The sequence below is a fragment of the Pristis pectinata genome, chromosome 12 (assembly GCF_009764475.1).
Source record: "Pristis pectinata isolate sPriPec2 chromosome 12, sPriPec2.1.pri, whole genome shotgun sequence".
NCBI lineage: Eukaryota > Metazoa > Chordata > Chondrichthyes > Rhinopristiformes > Pristidae > Pristis > Pristis pectinata.
The window spans coordinates 47,943,539-47,971,412 of NC_067416.1; the positions used below are offsets into that span (position 1 = coordinate 47,943,539).

The 27,874-nt window shown below is 41.9% G+C and overlaps 1 long non-coding RNA gene across 1 annotated transcript in view; it reads right to left on the minus strand.

Annotated features, from left to right (window-relative positions):
- The window catches only part of LOC127576965 (uncharacterized), a 72,942-nt gene that overhangs the window by 40,562 nt on the left and 4,506 nt on the right, over positions 1–27,874 (minus strand). The window contains exon 2 of the long non-coding RNA XR_007957301.1: positions 4,318–4,411. This is a non-coding gene — a long non-coding RNA (uncharacterized LOC127576965). The remainder of the gene's footprint in view (positions 1–4,317; positions 4,412–27,874) is intronic.

The window sequence follows — 27,874 nt, forward strand, 5'->3', positions numbered from 1 at the left end:
GTGCTGGACGGGATGGTAAAGATATTACCCAGTTTCTCCATTGTCTTAGCTGGATTGGAGAATTTAATTTATAAGAAGAAACTGGATAGGCTGCTTTGTTCTCCCTGGAGTGAAGGTGGCTGAGGGATGACCTGACCGAAGTATGATCAGATGACTCATGATAAGAATAGATAGGGCAGATAGTAAGAATCTTTTTTGCCCCAGTGCCTTGTCTCAAACAAGCAGGTGTCTCTTTAAGTTGAAAGTGACGAAGTTTAGATGACGGGAAACTTCTCCCCTCTTGGATAGCCATATCGAGACATACTGCCAGAGGAGTTGATGGAGGCAGATACAATCACAACATTTAGGGTCACCTGGATAGTCACTGGAATAGACAATGCGTCGAATTCTATGAGCCTAATGTGAATAAATGGGATTAGAATAAATACGTCAGCATTGACGAAATAGATTGACGGACCCGTTTATCTGTTCAATAACAATAATTCTGCCTGCATCCTTCTCTTCCATTTATATTATGTTCGTATAGTCTGCCCTAAAAGGCCATATTTTTCACACTGTCAGAGAAAGTCTTTTTGCACTCCATCATCTCTGCTGCCTAGACTATAATATTATCCACCTTTATGTAACTCGTTGTTTCTTTCTGTCTGCATCAGATATGATTATTTCTGTCAGTCGTCCGTCTGTAATTTTGGCCCAGTTTTTCTTGCTCCATTTGCACAGCCAGGCCTGCTGGGTACGTGCCATAGCCCCGCTATTGGCAACACATATCGCAGAAAAAGAGGCATAACCTGCTTCTCGCTGTTGGATTATCCAATTCTTCACAATCCCTCTCCTGATGAGCGGTTTCGGACTCAAAACAATAACTCTTTTCCCTTTGCGCAGATGCTACTTAACCTGCGAAGTGCGTCCAACATTGCCTACTTCTTATTTTAATTATTTTCATTTGTGCATGAAAGGTTGTGAAAAGTTCAAATACTTAATTTTCTAAAGTGATATACTTTGCCATTATGTTTCATTTACTTTTTAAAATTCCTAAATCCACATTGCAATGTAGTTTACTTTCATCATCGCAGCCAGCAATATCGTTGCTGTGTTTTCTATCACCAATCCGACAGCTCTTCTAATTGTACTCCGGGGAGCGGCCTTTGCCTTAGCAACTGCACTTCTCTGTTGACCGTAACTTTGGCATATTTGCTTAGTTATCTCTATTATTGCTGAAGTGAAATTATCTGAAACTCTAGACTTGGTGCACGAAATTAAAATAAGATATGATTGCATTTACTCGCTGTATGATAATTAAATTTTGAAACATTCTCCAGAAGGCTTAGAAACGGAATGCAACGAGATACATTAGTCTGCGAACACACGAACATAGGATACGGAAACCGGTGTAGGCCATTCAGACCCTCGACCAGTCATTCGTGGTTGACCACCTCATAGCCTCACTGCCTACCTACCGTGACCATGGGTTCCCCTGTAGTCCAAAGAAGTATACATCGCAGCCTTTAACGTATTCCGCAACATGGCCTTGAACATTCTTTTGGGTTGAAAATTCAAAAGATTTACAACCCTTTGAGAGAGCAAAGTACTCCTCATCTCCGACTTTAGTTTATTGCTCTTTATTCCTAAAATATACCCCTTAGCTGTAGATTCCTCATATTCACACTGACCATGTCCATTCACAACACAATTTTGCTTATTTAAAAAAAACAACTCACATTCTGCTAAACTCCAGTATGTATAATCGCAAAATTGAGTTATCGCTGGTGAGGTAGCCAAATCATTCCAATGGATGAACTACTGAATGTTGTGAGAACTGCTTTCAAGCAAATTATCTCCCTCCTTTGAAATGTAGACTAGAAACTGTACACGGTATTTCACGCTTCACTTCAGCATCATGCTGTATTTTTCGGATTCCATTGATTGTGTAATGGAGACCAACATGCCATTTGACTTGCTAATTACTTGTAGAGCTTGCGTGGCAACGTTCCTCGTTTTACGTCCACCGACCCTGACCAACAACACAACAGTTCAGAACGTGACAAAGCGCAATACAAGTTTTATGTTTAAACATAGGAATGATAGCTCTTGTTCACTACAGCAACATATGAAGCCGTGAGACTGTATTTAGATTATGAGTTGAATGTAATTGGATAGTGAAAATGGCCTCATCTAGAGTCTCCTGCCTATTTGTCGTAACCATGGGCTCCTCTATAATCCAAAGAGAGACCCATCGTAGCTCCTAATGTATTCAGTACTTCAAGCTTATTTTGAGTTTAAGATTCAAAGGATTCACAACTCTTTGAAAGGCGAAATTCCTCCTCATCTCCATATTTAATTTATGGCATCTTCTTCTGAAATTAATCCTCTTTGCCGTAGATTCCTCATGTTACGAAACATTCACACTATCGACTATGTACATTCAGAACACAATCTTTCTTATTTAAAAATCTGTGCACAACGTACTTTAGAATAATCGCTGAATGTAGCAGAATGTCTGAACGAATATGACGAGACAATTCTTGTCCAAGACAACATGGCACTCGGTTTCAGATAAAATCACAAACAGCAAAATACGCCCAACTCCTCCGCATAGGAGATATGACAATCAGATATTCACTAGAAATGTACAGAGATAGGAGCCCACCGACAAATCATATCAATGTCTAATTACTACTGCTTCGGTACGTCTAATGGAGGACACGGAGACAAGCGATATCGCAACTGCCTGAAACAGAGCAGGAACCAAACAATTTACGGGAAGAAAATTATTTGTTGGTGAACGCTTTCAATCCTTCGGTCTGGTTGTCTCTTTGCCTCACTCTGATGCTCACTGGATTCTCAGTTAGTGTTCTGTCATTGCAGGTAAAGTAGTGGACGCTGAGCCAGTAGGAAGTTTCAGCTTGTATCTTAATGATCCAGCCGTCAGATGATGACCTCAGACACAGCCGTTAACTTCCTCACCGTTACACACCGGACCATTTCACATTAGTTACAATGTTGTCTGTGCGAATCCATGATTTTATTTTACCTTTTCCCCATCAGTTTGTTGCTTATTTCTGGTTTGTTAGTCGCTGGTGTTGGATAGAATTTCATAAAACAGTAACAAATCAATGAACAGCAAAACATGTTCCTCAGAATAGTATCAAATAAACTGAGAAAATTAGTTGTCGAGAAGTGACAAATTGGAATCTACTACAACTGCGAAAGGATTCGATGACCCAGAGATTTCGCACTCTGAACAAAAGCTTCAATTTAGTTTGAATTTTTCAACGGCGCCCTTTCCTAATTTGCAAAAGCACAGGAGAAGGAATTCTCAGAAATTGTTTGGTATTGAGTTTTAGTATCTTCCTCCGTGAATTGTCTTTACTTTTGCGTTGGTGATTACTTTTCAAAGTATCGATACTGAAGGCTCTGCATTGAGAATGCGCCGCAGTATTAAGCAAACGATAATTCTCTGCCTGCCTGTACAACACTCCGTAGTTTGAGCAATAAGCTTACTTGAAAGAAAATCAGGGTGAAGGCGGGAGGTCATTATCATGAAACATGGTGGAACTTCAATGAGGAAATTGTCCGAATAATAAAATTTGACAGAGATTTATTGGACTTTTTTAAGTAATCACATTCTCCAATTTAAGTACTTCTCTCAGGGAAGAATTCTGGAAAGGGATATATTGATTATTGCTTCTGTTTATGCTTGTTTACAATCTGCCACGAAAATCAGTATTCCACAAGACCGTTCCTGTGATGTTCCGAATATTTCCCATAATATTTCTCTCGCCAACGTATGAGCTGTCGCAGAATCACGGAATTTGTATTAACGACCTCAGGTAACGCATCCCAAATGAAATGGCTATGCTCCAATGGGAAATCTGTTCTCTCTCTCTCTCTCTCTCTCTCTCTCTCCCTCTCCCTCTCTCTCTCTCTCTCTCTCTCTCTCTCTCTCTCTCTCTCTCTATCTCTATCTCTCTCTCTCTCTCTCTCTCCATGAGTACTAAATGCTTTGCCGGACTGTGGTTGTTCATTATAAAAATAAATCGGTTCTTTATGTAATTGCAATGCAGATTATATGCTGGAAAACTGTAGAATAAGTAGACGAGCTCTACGTGCGCTTTTGTATGGCATAAATTGTTGAGGGCAAGCATGCAATGTCTTTTTCTGACTTCCTGATATTACATTACGGAAAACCGGTATAAATGAATTTTCAAAAGAATCTTACGGACAATATATCCACATGCCACAATCTACACTGTGTTCCTGCGTACATTGTTAATCATTTGATCACGTCACTGAGAATGGTAATAGAAACAGACCTACCATGTCTGTCGGCCGGACGAAAAGGCTGCAATCTCCCCTATAGACCTTTGATCACAGCCGGGAATCACAAAGCATACAGAGCTTGTGGCATTCACTGCGGGTAGACAAACGTAGTACTGTAAGTCGAAAGTTATCTGTTACATTGGAAATACGATTTCGTTATAAAATTATCCCTTGCCCCTTTCTTTATTTGCACTGGTGGCCCAATTTGATTCTGAAAATTTCGGCATGTCTAACAGATTCCTGACAACCTTGGATTAAATTAACCAGTTACTTTGTGATTTGTGAAAGGAGATCCTCCGCATGTCCTTGGGGTGTTGGAATAAGCAGCACCTGACGGAGAACACGATCCCTCACCAGAGTAACGTGAGTAAAATCCTAATTTTATGTCAGAATCAAAACCTTTCATCCTTGCAGAAACCGGAGATAAGCCAGAACTTGATACCTTTTGCAGTCAAGACAGAATTTGTGTTGAATCTCCCGAAGCACTAAAATCACGAGGGTTTGTGCCCGAAGCATTTGTATTGGAAAATGAATGACCTCCTCAATTGATTATAAGCTTATCACTGTTTTGATTAACAGTATTTGATTCTTACTTGTAGTAGGTTACTGCTAAAATGTCAACAAAGCGAATGCAATAAAATGCTCATTGACTTTTTTACCACTGGAACTTGTAGTCTAAATCTCACAAGCCTCCGTGTCTTTTGTCGTGTACCATTTGCTTTTCTCCGTTGAATATTGATGAAACTGAAACACAACCCTAATAAAAACTGCATGTTGACTGAAGGAAATAACTAGGGATTCAACTCAAACAACCGTGGCACTACGTCCCCTGAGGCTGAAGATCAATCAAAGCATCTTCTGGAAAATTCACCGGGTGTTCTGAAATAACCCAATATATTTAACCGATGTCATTAATGTCAATTATGATGAATACAAAAAAAAGTTATTCTGCCTTAGCAACAATGTTAATAATTTTAACTAATCTGTTCATTCCTTATTAACGAAGAAATGTATTCGGTAACTTTCTCAACAAACGTTTTAAATCAATTCAAGGGCATTGAATAAAATTTAATTTTATTTAAATTAGAGTGAACGAGCAGCTGTTAGGAGCTAATTCGAGGTCGGTATTTAAAAGCTAATGGTAATCTGGAAAAATTTGCTGATATCAACTTAGAAGTATTAGGGAAGTGGTGATGTTTTGGAGGTTCATGGAGATAGAACTTACAGTGATAGGAGGAGTAAGATGGTCGAGAAATTTGAGAAGAGAAACGAGAATTCTACAATGCTTAAATGGGACACAACGATGTGATTAATTATGTTGGAAGTGTTCAGGGCTGATCCAGATAAACTTAAGGGTGATGCGCGGAGGAAACTTGGTGTCTGCGCAGTTATAGAGGAGGTAACAAGTAAAATGCGCAAAGTTTACGTTTGAACGCTTACAGGTAGCAAATACTTGGGTCATTCTTTCAACGGCAGATAAGCTGATACAGACAATCAAGTAACGTTGCCAAAGAGAGAATCAGTGTTATAGAGTCACGCAGCACGGAAACAGGACTTTTCGCCCACCATGTCCGCGCCGACGAGTAGGCACCGATCCATATTAATCCCACCTTCCAGCACTTGGTCCAAAGCCTTCTATGCTTATGTGATTCACGTGCTCCTCCAGATAGGTTTCAAATGCTGTCACCGCCTCAATTCCACCATTCCCTCTGACAATGAAAAGATTCACATCAGATCCGATCTAAATCTTTTACCACTTATCCTGTATTTGTGTCCTTTAATTTTACATGCTTCTGATATGGGGAAATTTTCCTGCAGTTACACCATGCATACCCCTCATAATTGTCTATACCTTAATCATGTCCTCCCTTAACGTCCTCCTTCCCCTCAGGCCTGTCTAGTCTCCCTTTATAAATGAAACTCTCCCCCATGCAACATCCTGGTAAATCTCCTCTGTACCCTCGCTTGCGCTATCACATTCTTGCGATAGTGTGGTGACCAGAACTATATGCATTACGGCAGCTGAGGTTAGTCTATGTGTTATACAATTGGAGTCCAATGCCCCGACGAGTGAAGGCCAGTAGAACACATGTCTTCTTAACCACGTTATCTACCTGAGCTGCTACATTCAATGATCTTTGGATCTCCACACCAAGGTCTCTTCATACTTCAGTACTCCTTAAGTGTAAGTGCGAGCCTCATTGGTACTCTCAAAATGCATGACCTCACGTTTATCAGGATTAAATTCCATCCACCATTTTTCAGCCTATTTCACCAACAAATCGAGATTACCCTGTAACTTCAGGCTACCCTCCTACATCCACATTCATATCATGCGCATTTATTAAAAAAACATTAATGGTCCCAGCACGGATCGCAGTGGAACACCGCTAGTCACCTTCATCCAATCACAAAAGCAACCTTCTACTATCACCCGGTCCCCTGCTGCCGTTAATTTTGCATCCATTTGACCAACGTTCCATGGATCCCATAGGGTACGACATTTTGGACCAGTGTCCCATGTGGGACCTTGTTCCAGACCTTACTGAAGTCTATGTCAAGCACATCTGCTCTACTGGCCTCATCAATACACATTATTACCTTCTTAAAAGATCAGGTTGGTCAACAAGATGTTCCCTTCACATAGCTGTTGTCACTGGCTGATTGGTCCCTCCAGTTCCAAGTTCATTTATCCAAGATTGTCCAAAAGTGCAATACCACCTCCCTTTTTACATTTCCCTCAGTCTCGCCTGAAAACTCTATACCCTGTGATACTGAGTTGCCAGATTGGCCGTCTTTCAGTCATGTCTCAATAATCGCAACAATGTCATTGTGCCACGTTTTAATTACAGCCTTGACTACAACTAGCTCACCATTTGGACTCCTTGCACTAAAATACATGCAATTTAATTTTGCATTTCCCCTCCTCTGCACTTACCCGCCTACTTTGCCTCCCAGGTGTATTCACTTTTCTCTGTTCCAGGTAAATATGGCTTCCCATCTGAATATCAACACTGAGCTCCATTTCTGTGCTATTGGCGTTTAAAATGATACGTCCATCCATAACTTAACTCGAAAAAATAGTTTCTCAAATGTTTGGATCAGCCTTGTTTGCCAAGGTGAAAAATAGATGGTGCTCAGCAGTTTCTTACTGTTAGGATTGAGACAGCAGATGTGATTCCTCTGGGCAAGATTAACGAGGACTGGATATGGTAGAAGACAGCAGAGAACCGAGAGGAAATGCGAGTGCGGGAAATGAGGGTGAGTTTCGTCGGGTTGTGGTTCTGTAACATTGGAAAGATTTTTTTTTCCCAGTGAGTTCGAGTAGAGTGGCGGAGAAAACTAATTTGACTTTCTCATCATCAGGGACGAAGGGATCCATGGTAATCTCGCACAAATTATGGTCGGTAAGGATGGAAGAGAGAGTCGCAAAAGATTTAGGGTGAAGAAGTGCATCAGGAATAGGAAAGAGAATCCCGGGATAGGATTTGGATACGTTGGGGTGGGGATAGGTGGGCGAAAGAATAATGAGTGAGCTTTGATAGCATGGACAGAGTAAATTTCAGGATGGTTATGTTTTTGGACTAACAGCCAGCTGCATGTATTGGAACCTAACCATGGCAACAGGAGATTTTGAAATCATCAACTAAATGCACCCAGGATCTTAATTTAAAGTAAGCGTTAGCAGACGGCAATGCATGAGTGAAAGTAGCGGACGAATGTAACAACCCATTTGGTTCGCTCCTGCCCTTTAGGAAAGAATATCTGCACTCCTTCACCCACCTGGCTTATATGTGTCTCCAGTCTCACTGATCCACTCCTTGACCATGACCAGGAAACATTTGTACTCCACGTCTTTATAAAGATAATAATCTGCATTATTTGGATCGCAGCAGAAAAGGTGGAACACTATCATAGCTTAATTTGAAATCTCCAGTTCTTAATTCAGGGGCTGCTAGAAATTTCATTTGATGTAACCCATTACCGCCATCTAGTGATCGTTGTTGGTGTAGCAAGACTGGAGTTAACCATTCTTGAAGATCACAATTTCTGCATTCTGACTACAGTTATCCGCTTTATCTCATGTACATTCATGCATTCATCTAACAACATAACAACCATCGGCTTCCGTCAGACTGCATTTCATGTTTTGCACCACCAGTAAATTTTGGGGCAATCTTTGTGTTAATTTGTGATGGAAATAAATAGAACGTTGTTTCTTAATTTTCCTTATGTCTTTTTAGCATTATTTTATTATATTCTGATCTATCAAGTTTTACCACCTTTTTAACTGTTCAATGCAATCAGTCATGTTATTTTAAACTGCAGGTAAGACAACAGCCCTCTCCACGTACTGGACATCATTGACGGCTGATGTCATTGCACCAATTGCGCAGTACTCGCCGGGGATAACATACCCTTAATTGAAACAAAACTACTGGTCTGATCGATCTGAAACCTCTCTATGCCTTTTCCAGAGGCAGCTCGAACTGACAACCTTTTGTGTTATTGTTTTATGAAGGATTTGTTGTATCGCTGGAATTCAACATTTCTCAATCCGTGCTTGCTGAGATGTTGTGGCCATAAATAAACTGTACCACAGGTGGGTTAGAAACAACTGAACGAAAAAAGCAGAAAATGCTCGAGGTAACCAGCAACTGGTTGCATCTGCTGAAGGAGAACACATGTTGACTTTCAGGTTGATAATTTTGCATCAGGAGTGGCAAAATGGAAAATGAAAGAATTATACTGACATTATGCAGGAGTCTGGTGATTTCCGGGCCTGAACTATTATATCTTGGCCTGTTCTGAAGACCTACAATATACAGATAGTATTTGCATGTGAGTGTGTGTTTGTGTGTGTGTGTGTGTGTGTGTGTGCGTGCGTGCGTGCGTGTGTGTATGTGTGTGTGAGAGAGAGAGAGCGAGAGAGAGAGAGCAAGAGGAAAACTTTCTTATTTGGTTTAAATGGGCAACCCTTGATTTTAAAAACTGATCCCTGGTTTTAGATCCTCCCTCTAAAGGACTCGGCATGTCCACGTGCAGGTTGTCAGGATTCCTCTGGTTCTTACATTTTTCAATTGTTCCCTGCCACTCTTCGAACGTCCAGCGAATACAATCCTAACCTGTTCAGTCTTTCTTCACAAAACAAGTTACACAACCTTCCCATTCTATTCATTAATTTTGTGAGCCTTTACTTCCAAAGAATTAACATCGTCCCCTAAATAAAAAAAGCAATGACCTGCACAGATCTCCAGGTGTTATCTCACCAACATCCTAGAAAACTGAACCATAACCTTCCCACGTTTGTATTAAATTACTTTGGTAATAAACAACAAAATTCTGTTAATTTTCCCTATTAGTTGTTGAACATGATATATCAAGACTGATTCTTTGCATCGGCCGCTGGGTGGCGAGGATGGGGTTGGGAATTGGCTTATGAGGACATATGAGGCAAGCTGGTCATATACTCCCTAACAGTTAGGGAAATGGGAAGTAATCCCTTTGTAATACACGAAACCATGTGGGGCTTCACGGAATAAATCAGAGAGGATAACGTTTCTGGTTGGGCGGTCTCCAAATGCGTGTCAAACATTCATGACTGAAATGAGAAGAAATTTATTCAGGCAAATGGTCGGGATTGTTTGGATTTCTCTGTCCAAAAACATCCGGGTTCAGTCGCTGGAAATACTCGAGGCACATTTGATAGCAAATTAACCAGGTAAATGAGGTAAAGAAAATAGGCATGAGGTAAAAAGATCAACCATGGACGTACTGAATGACGGAGCCTACTCTTGCTTCTCTTACTTACATTGCAAAGAAATGGGATACGTGCAACGAAAAAAAGGGAAGCGAGGAAAAAGGGCGCAGACAGGATAGAATTAATGACCTTTAACGAAGGACCTGTTAAATGTGGACGGTAAAGATAAGCCCAGCTGAGAAATAAGTGGCAGGAAAAGAAGAGGTCCCATAACTGGACACAGAGATCAAAAGAGGCGGAAATGTAGAAGGGTGAACATTTGAGCTATCGGAAAGGATGGGTATATTTAATTGCCGATTTCAGCGTCAAATCTGAAGTTGAGCCGCTGATCTTAAAAAAAAATCATTGAACTGTGTATGAGGAGCAACCTGAGTGGGAGTAGTGTGGAGAATTAAACTGACAGGCGAGTGGAAGTTCACGGTCATTCCTGCAGACTAAACGTACGTGTTCTGCCAAACGGTGGGCCGATGAGCGTTTGGTTTCCTAATGCGCACGAGTCTATACTGTGAGCACGAATTACAACATGCTAAGTTGGAAGCAAAAGTGCAATTAATCATTCAGCTGAAACTCAACACATCTGGCGCATGTCTATCTCCCTCTTATATTTCCGCCCTCGCCAGAACCACGGCCACCTCATGCCACCTCCAAGGTAAAGCACATTCATTTTGGTGATGGGTGTGTTTCTTTTTTCACCTTCTAACAAGGGTTTATTGATTTCTGAACATTGGCACCTTAATATGTTTTCGGCTCCATAGTCACTGCAATGACGATTTAACAAGATACTCAGGTTTACGTTTCTGTAATACACATCTATTTCCCTGAAATTTCCCCAAATTTAGGTCTATGTGACGCAGTTTATTCCATAGTCTGACTCGATATCTTTACCTGATGGGGCAGTGGGCGAATATATTGGAAACCTTCCCGTGATTGTTTGGGTTTCCACGGGCGTTTCAGTTTCCTCCAACATACGAACAGTGTTTGTAAATAGGTTAATTCGTCACGTAAACTAAAGCAAGTGTGAAGATGAGTGATAGAATCTGAGGATGTCGGGGGTAATTAGTGAAAATTTGTGGTGGATGCATCACCATTAAAATTAGTGGGGGAGTCTGATTGCTCTGTGAGTCAGCACAGACGATGAGCAGAAAGACCTCCTTCTATGAACTGCTAAAATAAAGTGTCCAGGAACTACCTGTCCCCAATCCACGGTGTGCAATTCTGCCGCCAACTACAGCATGAGGCAATGTTTTCGATAAACGTAGAAGAATCACAGTTTAAAATCAAGTGGCCCAATACCTATAGCGGTCATTGATTGTCGTGGATTTTCCACGCGCCTGCTGCCCTTCCCCTAGTTTTGAGCTGCCGGGTTGGTGCTGATTGTATCCCAATTACGGTTATGGTACCACACAACCCGTTGCGAAGTGTCCTCCTAGTGAAGTCAGTTATATGTTTCCACATGACTCTGCCAATGTTAGCCTACACAGTTGCACTTGAAACAGTAAGAACGTGAAAATTCGTTCAAGTCGATTTATCACTCGGGCTAATTCGCGCACTATATAACTTGGAGCAAATCTGGCAGCAAAGTCCTCCGGGACTCGGCCAAGTCAATTGTTCTTGTGGTTAAAAATCCACACTGAGTAAAACTACCAACCAGAATGCATCGTGTTTTCAGTGTTTCCTTCCAAGCGCTATCTAACCTGGAGAAACGCTGATTTGTCGGATGATGGATCAAGTGGGTCCTAATCGTCTTCGTTCGAATATCACGAGATTTTATGGGGTTGAGAGCTCCCACGGCTCTATGCCACATTACCGTTCCCTCTGGTGTGTCTGTCCACCTGATAGGACTGAACTTTACCAGTTATTGTGAAAAAGGATTGGATGTCAAAAATGCTGGTAAAACTCAGCAGATCTGTAGCTCTTGTGAAAACAAAACAGAGTTGAAGTTTCAGATCGAATATTTTTCGTCTGAACTGGGGAATAAAGAAAATATTCGTTCAATTAATGTTGTGAAAAAGGATCCCGACAAATTGTCCGCAAAGTATAATGATGTAATTATGCCAGTGTTGACTAGTCTGCAGAACGCCTCTCCCAATTTAGGTACCAGTGCCCAGATGTTTCTGAGGAGCATATGAATGCCGGACTGCACTGGCAGTGTTCTTGTTCTGTCTAACCTCCGTGCCTAGGTTGATGGCCAGAGGTCTGGCCGTGTTTTGCTTCAGCTTTGTGGTGATTATATAACTGGGTGTCTTTCGAGGTTATTTTATGGGGCACCTGGAGTCTCTTAAGACGCATTGCTGTGGGCCTTAATTCACATTTAGGCATGACCAGATAAAGATGATAGAGTTGGCCCACTGTAAGCCATCACTAAATCAAATGCGGGGTTTCACTTTCAAACTAATCGTTTCATTTTCATTATTCCGAGATGTAGTTACAGTAATTCCAGACAATTAACTGAATTTAAATTCTACAATTGGATATAGACTCACATGTCTGGACTGTCAGTTCAGCTTCTGGATTACTATCGTGCTCAGCCATGGCCTTGTTCCATGCTGCCATACGCTTAACGGTAGATGCCTCTTCCTCACATTGGAGAATCTAGAACGCAGGGAGCTATATTCAGCATTGGGACGCTTTTTTAAAGTGATCCTGAATCTTTAGATTTCCTTCCCGCGGAGAGATGAAATCTGGATCACTGAATAGACTCAACAATGCTTGGATTAATGGAGCCAATGGATTTGGCGATAAAAACGGCAACGACACCAAGATCAGATCAAACATGAACTTATGGTATTGTGAAGCAGGCTGGAACATCCACATGGCCTCATCCTACTCTGACTACTTTTTCCTTTATTCTCATGTTTTATTAAGAATAGTGTGAGTCTGATAACAACATATTGAGTGGTGATGTCAGAAACCTACTTTGTTGTTGATGCAAAAACTACAGCAGAAACGAAATGAATGTAAAATAAAAACAGAAAATGATGGAAATACTCAGCAGGTCAGGCCATGTCTCTGATAGACATACTGCTCGCCCATCTTCCCTGCGATTTAGCAACGTTACTTTGTCTCATTCCCAGTTCTAACAGAGGTCGTTCAACCTGAAACGTAAACAATTTATCTTCTCAGGGATGGGGCCAGACATGTTGAATCATTCCAACATTTCCTGCTTTTATGTTACATTTCCAGCATCTATTTTTGTTTCAGCCAAAGGAATGTGTTCGGTTTTGCCATGATGTAGTGTTCTGTAGCGGGAAGAGGTGATCAGTATTTTTTGTTGGATGAGAAAACGGAGTGGAGGATCTCAGAGAGCCTGGGGGATTACATTTGGACGAAAGCACTGAACTGTGGGAACAGAATCGGCCCTTCAAGTCCTTGTCGAATTTCCATTCACCCAGCGAATCTCAATTTCAAATAGAGGACAACGTATAACTGCCGCCGAGGAACACATTTCGGCTCGATTTGTGTCTCCGCATCAGACATGCTTTCGTACTGAAACTCAAGGAAGTGCAAAGTAATGTCAATGCGAACAATGGCGCCGGAGTAGGTCACTCAGACTTTCACACCATCTGCACCATAGAGTGGTATAACACATGAAGAGGCACATCGGCCAACTATATCCATGCCGAACGTCAAGTACCTGTCAAAATCAATACCGTTCAGCAGCATTTGATCTGTAGCTCTTGTGGATTGAAATGCTTGGCGAAAATTATCCCAAGCTTTCTGAGGGTTTCTGCCTCCACTGTTGCCTTGGGCAGTGCGGTCCAAATTGCAGTCACTCTCCGGGCGAAAAATAATCTTTCACAGATCGCTTTAAACATCTGCTCCTCACCTTAAACCTATGTCCTCTGGTCTTAGCAACCTCTGCTATTGGGGGAAAATTCCTGCAAGCTACCCGATGTATCCCTCGCATACTTTTGTAAATCCTCTATGCAATTTACTCTGCTGCGCAGAATAAAAACCTAGCCTATCCAAGCTCTCCTCGTAACTGAAACGTTCCATCCCATTCAAAATCTTGGTGAATCTCCTCTGCACTTTCTCCAGTGTAATCCCGTCCTTACTATTGTGCGGTGACAAGAACTGTACACAATATGCTGAACCAATGCTTGATGAAGTCGTACCAAGGCCTCACTGCTCTTGCATTCCATGTCCCAGCTAATTAACACGGTGCTGATAGGTAGTCAGCAAACTTTATCCAACATAACACCACACAATGAAACCATTACGTTATAAAAAATTTCATTCATCTTTTGTATTGATAATCGTAGACTTTGGAGTGAATATTGCATATACCCAATGTCTTGCACTGGACAAAAGGCTTGATGACTTCCCAGCTCCAACTTTGGATGGCCCGCTCGAATTTTAATATTTCATACTCTTGTGCGTGCTTGCTCCAGGAGAGGAAGCAGCTGATATATGCACCCATGCAATGGTCCATAGAGAAACGACTCGCTTTTAACATTCTAAACAGCTCCTTTAATGCATCACTGGCCTCCTTACACTCTTGTTCGTCGTATTATAAGAACCTATATTGCTGGTCGTCAAATCACTTGAAAGAATTTTTATATCCGACACGAAGTCATTCACCGTGTTCATTTCTCATTTCCTGTCCCAACCCACAGCATTGGCTGCGGGGCATATTTTCTTATTACTTAAACTTTACCTCATCCTTCAATTTTGACCCTGGAAATGAGGAATATGGTTGAATATAAGACCGTTCTGAATATGTCTAAAACACTCACTGATTCCACTTTTTCCGCTATGATCAGTTTAACCCAATTAAACTTGTTTATTATGCGCTCCAGTCTTTCAAAGTTTTCCTTCCTCAAGTTATCCAGCTTCTATACAATATTTCCAGTGCTAAGTTATGCAGCAAAATGGTTACCCAATCGGTTGGTTCTGGAACTGTTTATGAATGTCAGAATATTCTGCTTTAATTCTCTCAAACCTCACTACTGGGAGGTGGCTTGAAAGAATTAAAGTGATCTCGGTCAACTCGATGATCCCGGGCCGAACATACGTAAGTCAGACCGATATTCCGGATGAGGGATCATCTACTTGACCGAGACACTGAAGATAATTTCTTTCACAAGATTTTAATCGCACTGTTCTTCCTTGGTATTTTAACATCACAAGCCAGGTCGGGAGGCCATGTCCTCGTCTTTGCATGACTGATATTCCGCACTTTTTCTTCACGTATCACATTGCATAGACTTGCAAACGCTTCAGAATATAATCATCTCTGGTATGAGAGCGGTTCGAGGCCTTATGCACCACAGAAGACGTTTCCCAATAGTCTTCATTAAAACTTATACTCTACTGGTCGCCACTGCATTTCGTTATTTCCAAGCTTGTCTGTTAACGGAGAGCAAGTCGTTTGTAAAAATTCTGAACACCACAGTCTGAGCACCATCTCGGGTGGATAATAAAACCTCGCAAATAGCCTTTGATTTCGATGATGTCTCGGGGAACTAGAGTGGCGCTATCTGAAGATCCTCTTTCGTACACATGTTTAAACTATTGCAGATACCGACACCTTTCACATGATGAAACTGTTCCTGATGTTTCCTTCTCCCTACCACACCTTGGAAATGTTTAGATTAGACATAATCTGCATTAACGTGATCGAACAAGTACATTAAATATTGGGCAGGGATATTTGTTCTTCATCCACGCTTAATTCTGAAAGTTGTGTGCTGATAGATAAGCTGTAGCTCACGAGTTTGAAATCATTCTTTTGGCCTGACTTGGAAATTAGTTGCTACGAGCAGTTAGGGCAGGATTGATTGTAGAGACTCAAACTGCCTGAATGTGGCTGGTGGGATCCCGCAAGTTGTTGCATCGGTCACATTAATCATTCTGTGACTAAATGACGTGGACTGAATGAACGGGCCAAACTGCCACATAGACTTCAACGTTGGCGAGTTAGAAAGATCGTTTGCAATGGTTTATCAAATGATGAAAGGTGGTAGTAATAGATGACGCAACAATATCTCTTTCATCAGATTAGCACACCATCACAAACATGTACAGAAAGGAATGAGGCTAACGGAATATTGGGCAGGGTTGGAGCTCAAGGAGGTTTGGTTCTGCAGACTCGTGGTTTGACAAATACCATGAACACTTCTGAGCTCGTCTGAATCCCTCTTCAGTGTTGTGAGAATACCTGTCTCTTCGACGCACTCAGGCAGTGCGCTCCAAATTCCGACCATGCTCTGGGTGAAAAAGATTCTTCCCCAGATCACGTCTCGTCTTCTTTACCCTCATCATATTTTGGATACGTCTTTATTTTATATACTTCTACTAGAAGATATTTTTCTTACCATCTACACTAAACGTGCCTCTAAATTTTGCGTAGCTCCATGAGGTGTCGACTCAGCCTCCTCCACTCCAAGGAAGAAAGAGCAAACAGGACACATTTTCTCCTCATAATGCCACGCTCCTTCTCAGCCTGGTGAATTTCCGCTTTTTTGCAATTATGTCGTCTCTGTAGTGTGGTGACCAAACTCTACACAGTACTGCAGATATGGTCCACTCAATATTTGGTAAAGTTAAGCTGTAACTTCCCTGTTCTTACATTCTACAGTTAAGAAAGGGGAATACACCATGTGCCTTCTTCACCACGTTATCGACCTTTGCTACCATCTTCACGGATCGGCGGGCTTAAGCACTAAAGTCTTCCTCTTCAGGAATATTAACTTTGTATCCAATTTGCCAAATCACCCTGGATCGCATTGGCTCCAGCGTTTTGCACTAGTCTCCTATGTGAGATTTAGTCAAGGCATTATAGAATTCAACGTTAATTCCATCAACTACCCTGCGCTCATCGATGCCTTTTAGTTCCTCCTCGATGTATTCTATCAAATGTGTCAGATAGGATCTGCCTCCAATGAAGCTATGTTTTTCATCCTTTCCATTCTAAGTGAACATTAATCCTGTTTCTCAGAATTTTGTCCAATAACTTCCTTGCCACTCACTGGTCTCCAATAACTTAGCGTATGTTGTCATTTGCTGTCCTCAGGCCGTATGACGGATATCTATAGCCACGAAGATTTAGAAATCTTTACCAAGGTTGCAACAATCTCCTCCCTTTGCTCCCATATCCTTGGGATACATTTGATTAGGCCTTAAGGATTTAAACAACCTTCAAACCATTTAGATAAAAGTACCACTTCCTTCTGAATGATAACATTTTCTTGACATTCACTGTCCCCTTCCAGGAATTTCCTGCCTCATCCACGCCCTGTGTCTCCATGCACAGAATCTGACTTTGGACCCGATAGGCCTACACTTCGCTCTTGCTCTTAAAATAACAATAAATCCTTCGGTATTTCTCTGAATTTGATCCCGCAGTGGTATTTGATGACGCCGTTTACCTCCTAATTTTTGTATAACCGTAATTTTTCGATATTCATAAAGGGTTCCCTTGTTTTGAGTTCAATATACCTGCCATATGATTCTTTTGTAGAACACTAAAATTCTTAACTCTGGAACAGTTCTATTTCTCACTAAACTCTACGTTGATGTTGTGTTATCCAACATATTCACAGGGCCTTGGGCCCACTGCTTCCATGCTGACCATGATTACAATCTAATCTGATCCCACTCGATTGCTCAAAATCATATCCCAAACTGCATTGCCCATTCAAGCATCTGCGCATATGCCTCTTAAATGTTTTCACTGTTCCTGCCCCCACCACCTCCTCCTGCAACTCATTGCAGATACTAACTGCTCTTTGCGTGAAGATGTGTCGCTCAGATACCTTTTAACCTTCTTTCTTATCACCTTAAACCTTCTAGTTTCAGACACCTCCACCAAAGTAAACAGACTGTGGGGATCAAGGCTTTGTATGCTCTCAGAATTTTATATACATCGATCATTTCACACCTCGCCTTCGTTGCACACAGACCCAGCCTATCAAATCCCTCCATATAACTGAAGCTCTCCAACCTAACGGACACATGTGTGCATCTTTTTGCATCCTCTGTGGCTTATTCATGTCTATATTATAGCGTGGCGATCGGAGCAGCACACAATTCTACAAATGCGGCCTAACCAAAGTCTTCTACATCCACTAAAGTTGGTGGGTGGGGGGGGGGGAGAGAATTAAACAGGAATTAGGGAGATTTAATTGGGAGATGCCGTCTTTGGGCACGTTCACATCTGACGTGTGGAGGCATTTCAAAGACCAACTGCACAGAGTACAAGAGCAGTGTGCTGCAGTAAATAAGGACAAGGATGGCACGGTAACGGAACCGTGGACGACAAGATAGGTTGTGAATTTATTCAAGAAGAAAAGTGAACCATCTGTAAGGTTCAGTAAGCTAAAACAGAAAAGAGTCCTTGCAGAACATAAAGAAGCCAGAAAAGAATTCAAGAGGACAATTAAGAGAGCCGGGGTCGTCATGAAAAGTCATTGGAAAGGAAAACTAAATATAATCCCAAGGTATTCCATACATACATCAAAAGCAAAGGTATAACTCGGAAGAGAGGAGGACCACTCAAGCATAATGGAAGGAACATGTGTTTGGAGGCGAAGGTGTAGGCGTGGTCCTGAGTACTTCCCCTCGGTATTCACCATGGAGAATGGCATAGAATATCGGAAGATCAGTGTGGAGTATACTAATATGTTACTATAATTTGAATTATAAGAAATAGGTGGTATTGGGTCTTTGGAGAAGGTTAACGTGGATGTCGGAAGGGCGTTATGGGATTATAGCCCAGGGTTTTAGAGAGGTAAGAGATAGGATTGATGGAGACCAAGACACGTGTGTCCATTCGAGGCCACAGGCGCGGTGCGCTGAGGACTGGTGAGCAGCTAATGTTTTCCTTTGTTCAAGAAAGGAAATACATTAAATGCTAGAAATTATAGACCGCTGAGTCTCGTGTCAGAGGTAGGGAAGCTACTGGAGAGGACGAGTGAGAGGACGTTTGAGCATTTTGGAAACAATGGCCTAATTAAGGACAGTTATCATGGCTTTGTGCGGGGAAGGTCATTTCTTACTAATTTCATTAAGTTTTTCGAGCATGTAATGTGACCAAGGCGATCGATGAAGGTGGAGCTGTTAATATTGTCTACATGGACTCTTGTAAAACATTTGACAATGTCCCTGATGGTAGGCTCATCCAGAATATTAAGATGCATGGGATATACGGTAAATTGGCAGTTTGAATTCAGCATTGGCTTGCTTTTAGAAGACATAGGGTAGTGGTGATGGGTCTTATTGTGGATGGAAGTCCGTAACTAGTGGTGTACCACAGAGATATGTACTGGGACCTCTACTGAAGAGGTCCCAGTACATATCTCTGTGGTACACTACTAGGTATTTTGGGGTCCGGGTACATAGCTCCATGAAAGTGGCCACACGAGTTTTATTCATAGATTCATGGTCCCATATCGCGTGAAAGCAGGCTATTAGGCCCAACTGACCCATACTGACCAAGATTCCTATCTAAGCTAGTCCTATTTTCCTTCGTTTAGACCAAATCGACCTAAACCTTTCGTATCTAAGTACCTGTCCAGGTGCCTTTGAAATGTTGTAATGTACCTCTCTCAACCGGTTTCTCTTGCAGCTTCTTCCATATATGCACTATGCCATGATTGAAAACGTTTTCGTTCAGGCTCCTATTTAATCTCTCCCCTCTCACCCTAAGCCTATGTCCTCTTGTCCTTGATTCCCCCAACCTGGTAAATAGACTGCGTGCATTCACCCAAACCACCCCTCATGATTTTATGAACATCTGTAAAATCATACTTGACTCTCCTGCGCTCTCAAACTGCTCAACCAACCTCCCTCGTGTCGCGGTGATATCCTGCTAAATCTCCTCTGCAATCTTTCCAGCTTAATGGTATCGTTCCTATAGCAGGGTAACCAAAACTGTACACAATGTTCCACATGAAGCAGTCCAGTCGAAGGGTTTGGCCCGAAATGTCGACGGTCCATTTCCCTCCATAGATTCTTCCTGACATGCTGAATTCCTCCCGCGTTTACTGTATTGCATAATATTCCAAATGAAGCCTCACTAACGTCTTGTGCAGCTGCAATATACCATCCCTACTTCTAAACTCAGTGCCCCGAATGATGAAAGAGAGCGTGCCAGAAGCCTTCTTCACCGTCTGTTCAACCTGTGACGCCACTATTAGGGAACCTTGTACTTGTACTCCTGGATCTTTCTATCCTACATCACTCCCCAGGGTCCTGCCGTTTACTGTGAAGGTCCTACCACCGTTTGTCTTCCCAAAATGTAACATCTCGCCCTTATCTGTATTAAACTGCATTTACCATTCCTTGTCCCACTTACCCAGCTGGTTAAGGTACTTCTGTAATTCTGTCTACGATACAACGTCTTTTAATATTATCTGCAAACTTACCAACGATGCCTTGAACATTCTTATTCAATTCGTTGATATAAATAACACATATCAATGGGCCTAGCACAGACCCGCGGGGAACACTAATAGTCACAGGCCTCCAGTCCACAAAAAATACTTGCTGCCATCACCCTCTGCCTCCGATCATCAAGCCAATACTGCAGCTCACTGTGGATCTCATGTGATCTAACTTCTCATATCAGGCTACCATGTGGAACTTAGTCAAAGGCGTCCATAGAAATCATGTCTACCGCCCTCACTTCATCGACCTTCTTGGTTACTTCAGGAAATCTATGAAATTATGCGATGCATGTATAGTGTAAACAGACAGTATCATTTTTTCTGTGGTCAAAATATCTAATTCTGGAAGGCATACATTTAAGGTGAGCGGGAGAGTGTTCAGAGGAGGTGTGTGGGCAAGATTTTTATGCATGGCGTGCTGATGCGTACAATGCGTTGCCAGCGGAGCTGGTGGAGGCAGATACGACAGAGGCGCTTAAGATGCTCTTAGATAGGCACATGAATATGCAGAAAATGCAGAGATATTGACCACGTGCAGACAGAAGGGATTTGTTTAATTAGGCGTCACTAGCTTAATTGGTTCAATACAACATTGTGGGCCGAAGGGCCTGTTTATGTGCTGTACTGTTCGATGTTCAATGTTCTGTATACAGCTGTTATATGATGTCCCAACGTAATAGATAATGCAAGCCCATGAAGGTAAGTCCATCATTCGCCTTCATCCGCGCCCTGTCTGTCTGTGTTGCCACTTTTAGGGAACGATATACTTGCAGCCAGAGGTCTCTTTGTTCAACAAAATTCCCCCAGGGCGGGGCCTGGCAATCACTGTGCATTCCCAGTTGAACTTCTCAAAATGCCTTCCTTCCCACTTGTTTCAGGTAAATGCCATTTGCTATTCCCTTGCCCAATTTCCCAGTTGATCTATAATTAGTTGTGTGCATAGACAACCTTCATTGTTGTCCCCTGTGCTAACAATTGACTTGTCATCTGAAAGCCTCCTAACCATTCCAACTACATTCTTATCCAACTCATTAATATACTGGACAAACAATCGAAGACCGAGCACCAATCCTTACGGCACACCACTGGGCACAGGCTTCAGTCTGACAAGCAAGCCTCCACTACTAATACATCTTTTTATTCCATTTCCCAGTCACTCTGAGCTCCAAATGCTCTAACCTTCCGGGCAAACCTCCCATGTGGGACGATGTAAATGACGACCGCCTCCATGACTAGCCAATCCGCTTGGTCACGTTTTCAAAGGTCTCAATCAAATTCATGGAGCCCTGGAGACTATTCCGAAGCAGTCTTTACCTTTCCAAATGCAAATAACTTCTTTCCCTTAGCTGTCATTCCGGTGCCTCGCCTGTGGCTACCGTAAATTCAAAATATCTGCCAAGGCCTCAGAGTTCTCCCCTATTGCATGCCATGCACCTGGAAGGCCCTGGAGACTTAGCAATGTTAAAGGGTTTCAAGACCTCCAACACCTCCTCTTTCGTAATGCCGATATGCTCCAGGAAATCACTGTTCTCTCCCCTGAACTTACGAGCTTCCAGATTGTTCTCAATAGTAAACACAGACGAGAAGTATTCATTTAAGACCTCGTTCATTTCCCGTGGCTCCACACATAGCTTACCACACTGATTCTTGAGGAGATCTATTCTCTCCACCGCGACTTTTTTGCTCTTAATTTTCATAGAATCTCTTCCATTTTATCTGCTCGGTTATTTTTCATGGCTCCATTTTGCCACCTTATGTTCTTATCAAGTGGATCTTATCAATGTGCAACATCACACTTTGGACCGATTACAGAGTTCATGCTATTTTCAGCATAGTACCACATAAAGATATTCTTATTAGAACTTTATCGAGAGATTGAGAACATGTACTTCACTAAAGGTGTCTGGAATTCAGTGTCGGAACCTGTGGTGGAAACAGGACCTAGCCGCATTTAAAAGGTACTTCGATGCGCTTCCGGGACCATGAACCAAGAATTACATAGTGGGACTGAACTAAAGTTTCTCGGATTGTTTCATCAGCCACACCTTTGAGCACTTGCTTTCCAGTCTTGCCGTTTAGTACTCTTTAACTCAAACATCCTTATCAACACCCCGTGCTCACTCAAGAAAAGAAGACAATCAAGTTAGGCAGGTACAAACTTGTGTAACAAATTAACCCTGACTTGCCCCGATTATTCTGTGCGTCACCAAGAAAACATCCACCATTCTGCACACACACACCTTAACTACAAAATCGGCATCACCGGCTCAGGACCTCTCCTGTGAAGGCGGTGGCACAAATTTAATTATGAATCATAACGACATACTCAACTTCCACACAAAAGTTACCTTTTGGTCCCTACTAAGCCCCACCTTTTCTTCATTTACTCTTTTGCTCTTTATGTACTAATGAAAGGTCTTCTGAATCTTCGTTCATTTTGCAACCATGTTTTCACACCCTCGTATTGCTCTCAAAATTTCAGTCAGTTCCATACCTTCATCCTATGTTTTCCGAATCTTTATGCTGTAATATGTTTTTGGTGTCTGAAATGTGCCTCCTTTTTTTCCCCAATTCTGCCACAGTACAGCTTTGAATTTCAATAGTTTTATAAAATACTCTTCTCGTTTCTGCTCAGTCAGTTAATTTTATCTCATTAGGAACATGAAAGGAGAACTGGGACCTGTGGAATGGACACCCATTGCCGTGGAAACTAAGGATGCATTCATTCTGCTGGAAATATTAAAGTGAGTTCTTGGTATTGTCGTTTGAGCAACGGCAGACTGCGGTCCATCTGCGATGCTGAGTGTTTCGTGGGCAAAACATTTCAGGAGCTGTATTCGCACCATATTGGAGGGTGGAAATTGCTGGGGTTTTGCTGGTGAGGAGCCAAGGGCAAAGATATTCAATGGAGAGCTGTAAGTGGCCATTGTCAGGCGTGACTTACATAAAACAAACAGATTAAAGGTTGCAGTGGGAGTAGGATAGTCTGCTCCTCAAGCCTGGTCTACCATTCAAGAATACCATGGCTGATCTTCTACCACGAAGTCATTCCCTGCTCTCCCACAATATCCAGAAATCTACTCTTCTCAATTCCAAATGCAACTAAAGACTGACCCTCCACAGCCCATGGAATCATGAATCCAAAAGATTCACCGCATCAAAATAAAGAACTGGCATTTCATTTAGTATGTATAAGATAATCCTTTCATATATGTGGAGGGAATAAAGATTTTGCAGTTGCACCCCTTCATTCAGAGACAATTGAGAAGAATTTCAACTGTGGAGGCCAAGTGTACGATTTCGCAGCGGGGGAGAAAGTACAGTTACTGCACGGAGAGGAAGGAACACATTTGAAATAATTGCTCCAAAATCCTTCCATAATGACATGAGGAGAAGAAAAAATTCAACAAATTTGAATTGATGTAAATGCAAAGCCTGAAAACTGGGAAAGAGGTGCAGCTGTATTATTCAAAGGAGATTGGGAAAAAGTATGGTACAATTATTCTTTGTAACTTGGGCATGTAACATCTATTTAACTGCCCAGTGTTAAACTATCCCTAGTGGTGAAACACCTCAGCGGAGGGGATGAAGTAAAAGGAACCTATAAACTCTTGTTGCAAGGATCAGAGTTTGGTATTTTTCCTCTTGTTATCCAACTTGTGTATTCTGACAGTCGGTTTTAGTTTCTGTGGATTTTAATATACCGAGTGAATATACGGACAAAGGTGAAGGACAGTTCTTAAAAATGCATATGTCATCACCATACAAGATCACGAATATATGTGTTTCCGGAAACATTTATAAATTCAACCATATGTTTATATCTGTGGCTGGCATTTGTATCAATGTGAAAACAGTTGTATATTGTGGGGCCTGTAGCACAACCTATCATCAACAGATGTTGTTGTCCTACATTCCCCGACCGAGGAAAGTAACTGCCTCCGGGAGAATTTGTGAGATCAAATGAAGGATCAACACGAGACACACTGTGCCAAATAAAACGTTTCAATCTGTCTCCACTCGGGGGTACTTCACTATTAGACACTGGACATACTGCCCACAGGGAAATGGCAGAAGTTGTCCTCTCTCTGGTGTCGATGACCAGACACTGGAAATAATGCATTCACAAAGACTGTCAAGTTGTTGCCTTGAGGGATCTTTCAAAATAGGTTGCTATGTGCTGAATGTCCCTTTAAGACGTAGTACAGTATGTGTGTGTGTGTGTGTGTGTGTGTGTGTGTGTGTGTGTGTGTGTGTGTGTGTGTGTGTGTGTGTGTGTGTGTGTGTGTGTGTGTGTGTGAGTGTGTGTGTGTGGCGTCATACGACAACAGGAGATAATGACGTGCTGACGTTTTGGTTCAGTCAGCAAAGAGGGAGAGGAAGAGAGAGACACTGCCTGCTGGTCTCTGTACCGATGGATGAAAAACAATAACTGTGTCTGTTACTACAATCCACGTATGGATTTTTGGAATAATCCAGTGGAGTGCACTTTGTCGTTAGCCTGTCGAAGGAAACCGGTATTTCTGTGGACGGCCACGTCTCGAATGCCTTTCGGGGTGGCAGATACTTCGGAACAAAGCAGTGGAGATCATCAGTGACGGAGGTGTCCTATGGGTTCCATCGTCGAACATTTGGATTTCGTAATGTCTCTATTCTCTCTCTACATTTTCTCTTCAGTCAACGGTGGTTTTTCAAACGCCTTTGCTCACGTTTCACCTTATGGCTTGCTGAACTGAACTTTGAGAACTATTCCTGGACTTGGAGTTTGGGAATTTGCCACACACACACACTTTGGGTTTAGTTTTGGGGGTTAATGTTTAATATCTAACATTTTTTTCTTTCTTACTATCATCAGTAATTATTAATGAAATAGTTTCTAACATTTATACATGACTCGGTTTGTTTCTTTTGTTGCTGGTATGTAACGGGGGAATTGTTGCTTCGGTGGCTGTGAGCTGAAGACTGAAATAAAACAAAAACTAACAAAACTACGCAGCACCATAGAATGAGAAACAGGACGTCAGTTCAAAGACAAAGGGGATAAGTTCTGATGCAATGTCGTCAACCTGACACGTCAAATCTGTATTTTTTTTAAAATCGAAGTCAAAGTCGAGTTTATTGTCGAATGCACAACTATATGTGTGCACAGTTGCAATGAAGGACACACTTACAGCAGCATCACAGGCACAGAGTATTAGAAACACACATTTCACAAGAAAAACATAAACTATGCAAAGTTTTACAGGAAAGAACCAAATTAGAACAAAAAATTCCGTTGTAGTGCAAAGTGGACAAAGTCGTCATAGTGTTGCTCTAAATAGGTGGTGATTAGCGTTGTGCCAGTTGGTTCAGGAACTCTCCACAGATGCTGCCCATCCTGCCCTGTATTTATAGCACTTCGTATGGTTGATATTTGTATGGATCTTCATTGGGGATCTGACTCGATAATAAATGTAAGAACATGATATTAACTCTCGTGCAATGGGTGGTAGGAGAAGCAGGGTGAAATTAATGGTTATATGAGGAAGAATAGATTTCAGGGAAATAGGTAGGAAATGTGTTTGATTGGGTTGTCTGAGCCAGCATAGCTTCGGTCAACGGAATGGCCTCATTCCATGATGTCAAAAATATGGCATGAGGAAATATGATTATGATCCGTATGTGTTTAAAGAGCAATGTTTCAGAATATCAAACGGCACAAAACATTGAAACTCAACAAATACTAATGAGAATAATTGCCGACTCCGGTCGAACAGACTAAAATTAATACTGAAGTGCACTTGTCACTGAGGTTAATAAGGAGAAGCAGGAAAAAATTGCGCTCTATTGAAAATTCATAAACCTGAAACGTCAACAGTTTCCCTCTCCACAGATGCTGCCTGACCTTCTGGATGTTGCTCTGTATTCCTGCGTCTATTTCAAATTGCGCGCGTTTGCACCATTTGGATGAAATAAATAGGAATGTCTGACATGGGAATGGAGCAGCAAAGAAGGAACAGAGTTAATATACAAAAGCTCAGATGCACCCATTTCTTGGCAGGGCACATTACAAATGATTTTAATATTTATTTAGGGAACGCACAGATATACCACCCTCACTTGGGAAGAAAGGATCGTGATGTTGTGAATCTCAATGGGATTTACGAAATTTATTCGAATGAAGCTATTTGCAGTTGCAGAAGCGCTGATAATGGGAAGACACGTTGATAGTAACTGGTGGAACACTGATAATTATTCAGCACAGTGAGTTGTGATCAGGAACGTAGTCTCAGCGCATTGCAGAAATCCCATTCCTACTACCTTTACTTAATCCATCACGTTCACTGGAAGGAAATGGACTGATGTCAGTGTCCTCTTCCAGCCAGTATTCGCAGTATTGAGGCGCTGGTGACTTTCAGTAAGTTTCGTTGGACAGTTCACGTTGCTTGCATACACTACACCCGACTTCCGAAACAGATATTCTATTCCAAGTAATTGAAACTCAAAAAAAGACAACGGCCTGATGCTAGAAATCTGAAACAAAACCAGGAAATATGGAAACGCTCAGCAATCGTGGATAGAAAACGACAGTTCATACTTCAGGTTAAAGACCTTCCGTCTACTCGGATCTATGTCAGAGGAGGAGGAGATTATTGGACGGATAGGAGAAATGGTTGAAGAATCACTGCATATCTTCCTTCAAGTGTAATATCGCCACTACATTGTGGGAATCTCTGTCTTATGAATGAAGAATCAGAAAAGAAACATCCGAGAAGGAATTAAGCGCGTCAAGGCCATGATCCAGGATCACACAGAAGCCCAAGATAAGTTTAGGATAGCGCGCACAACCTCCCAGACTACACAACAGCCTGTCCCATTAACTACGAACAGCCCACAATCGGGAGAGAATCCTAAGGTCCCATACTGACTCCATTAACCACCTCAAAACCCACAAAACTGGAGTGATTCTCAATCCCAAGGGACTACCTGGAAATAATATGAAAGGAGGTTTGAGGGCAGATTTATCTTGAAGTTATGGCTCCACGTGGTTCACATCGTCAGGCAAACAGTGTCAAATATCACTGTTCGGTGGTAGTGCAGTGGATAGGACGAGTAATAGGACGAATAATCCAGATGTCTGCATCACTAAATCAGAGACCCAAATTTAAATTTGTGGCAAGATTGAATTCAAATTCTGGTTAATAATATGAATTAGCAATAGGCCTAACAATTATGACTATATAAACGACTGGGATGTCAGAAGAAATTTACCTGGTCAACGTTCGTCCTCCAGGGAGGAAATCGCCATCTCTGCCCACCTGGCATCAAACTAGGCAGCAAATTCCGGCGCAGAAATTAACCACATCCCTGTGTCTTTCCAAATAACTGGAGCCTGTTATCAAAATTGGGAGATCACTAGATCCAC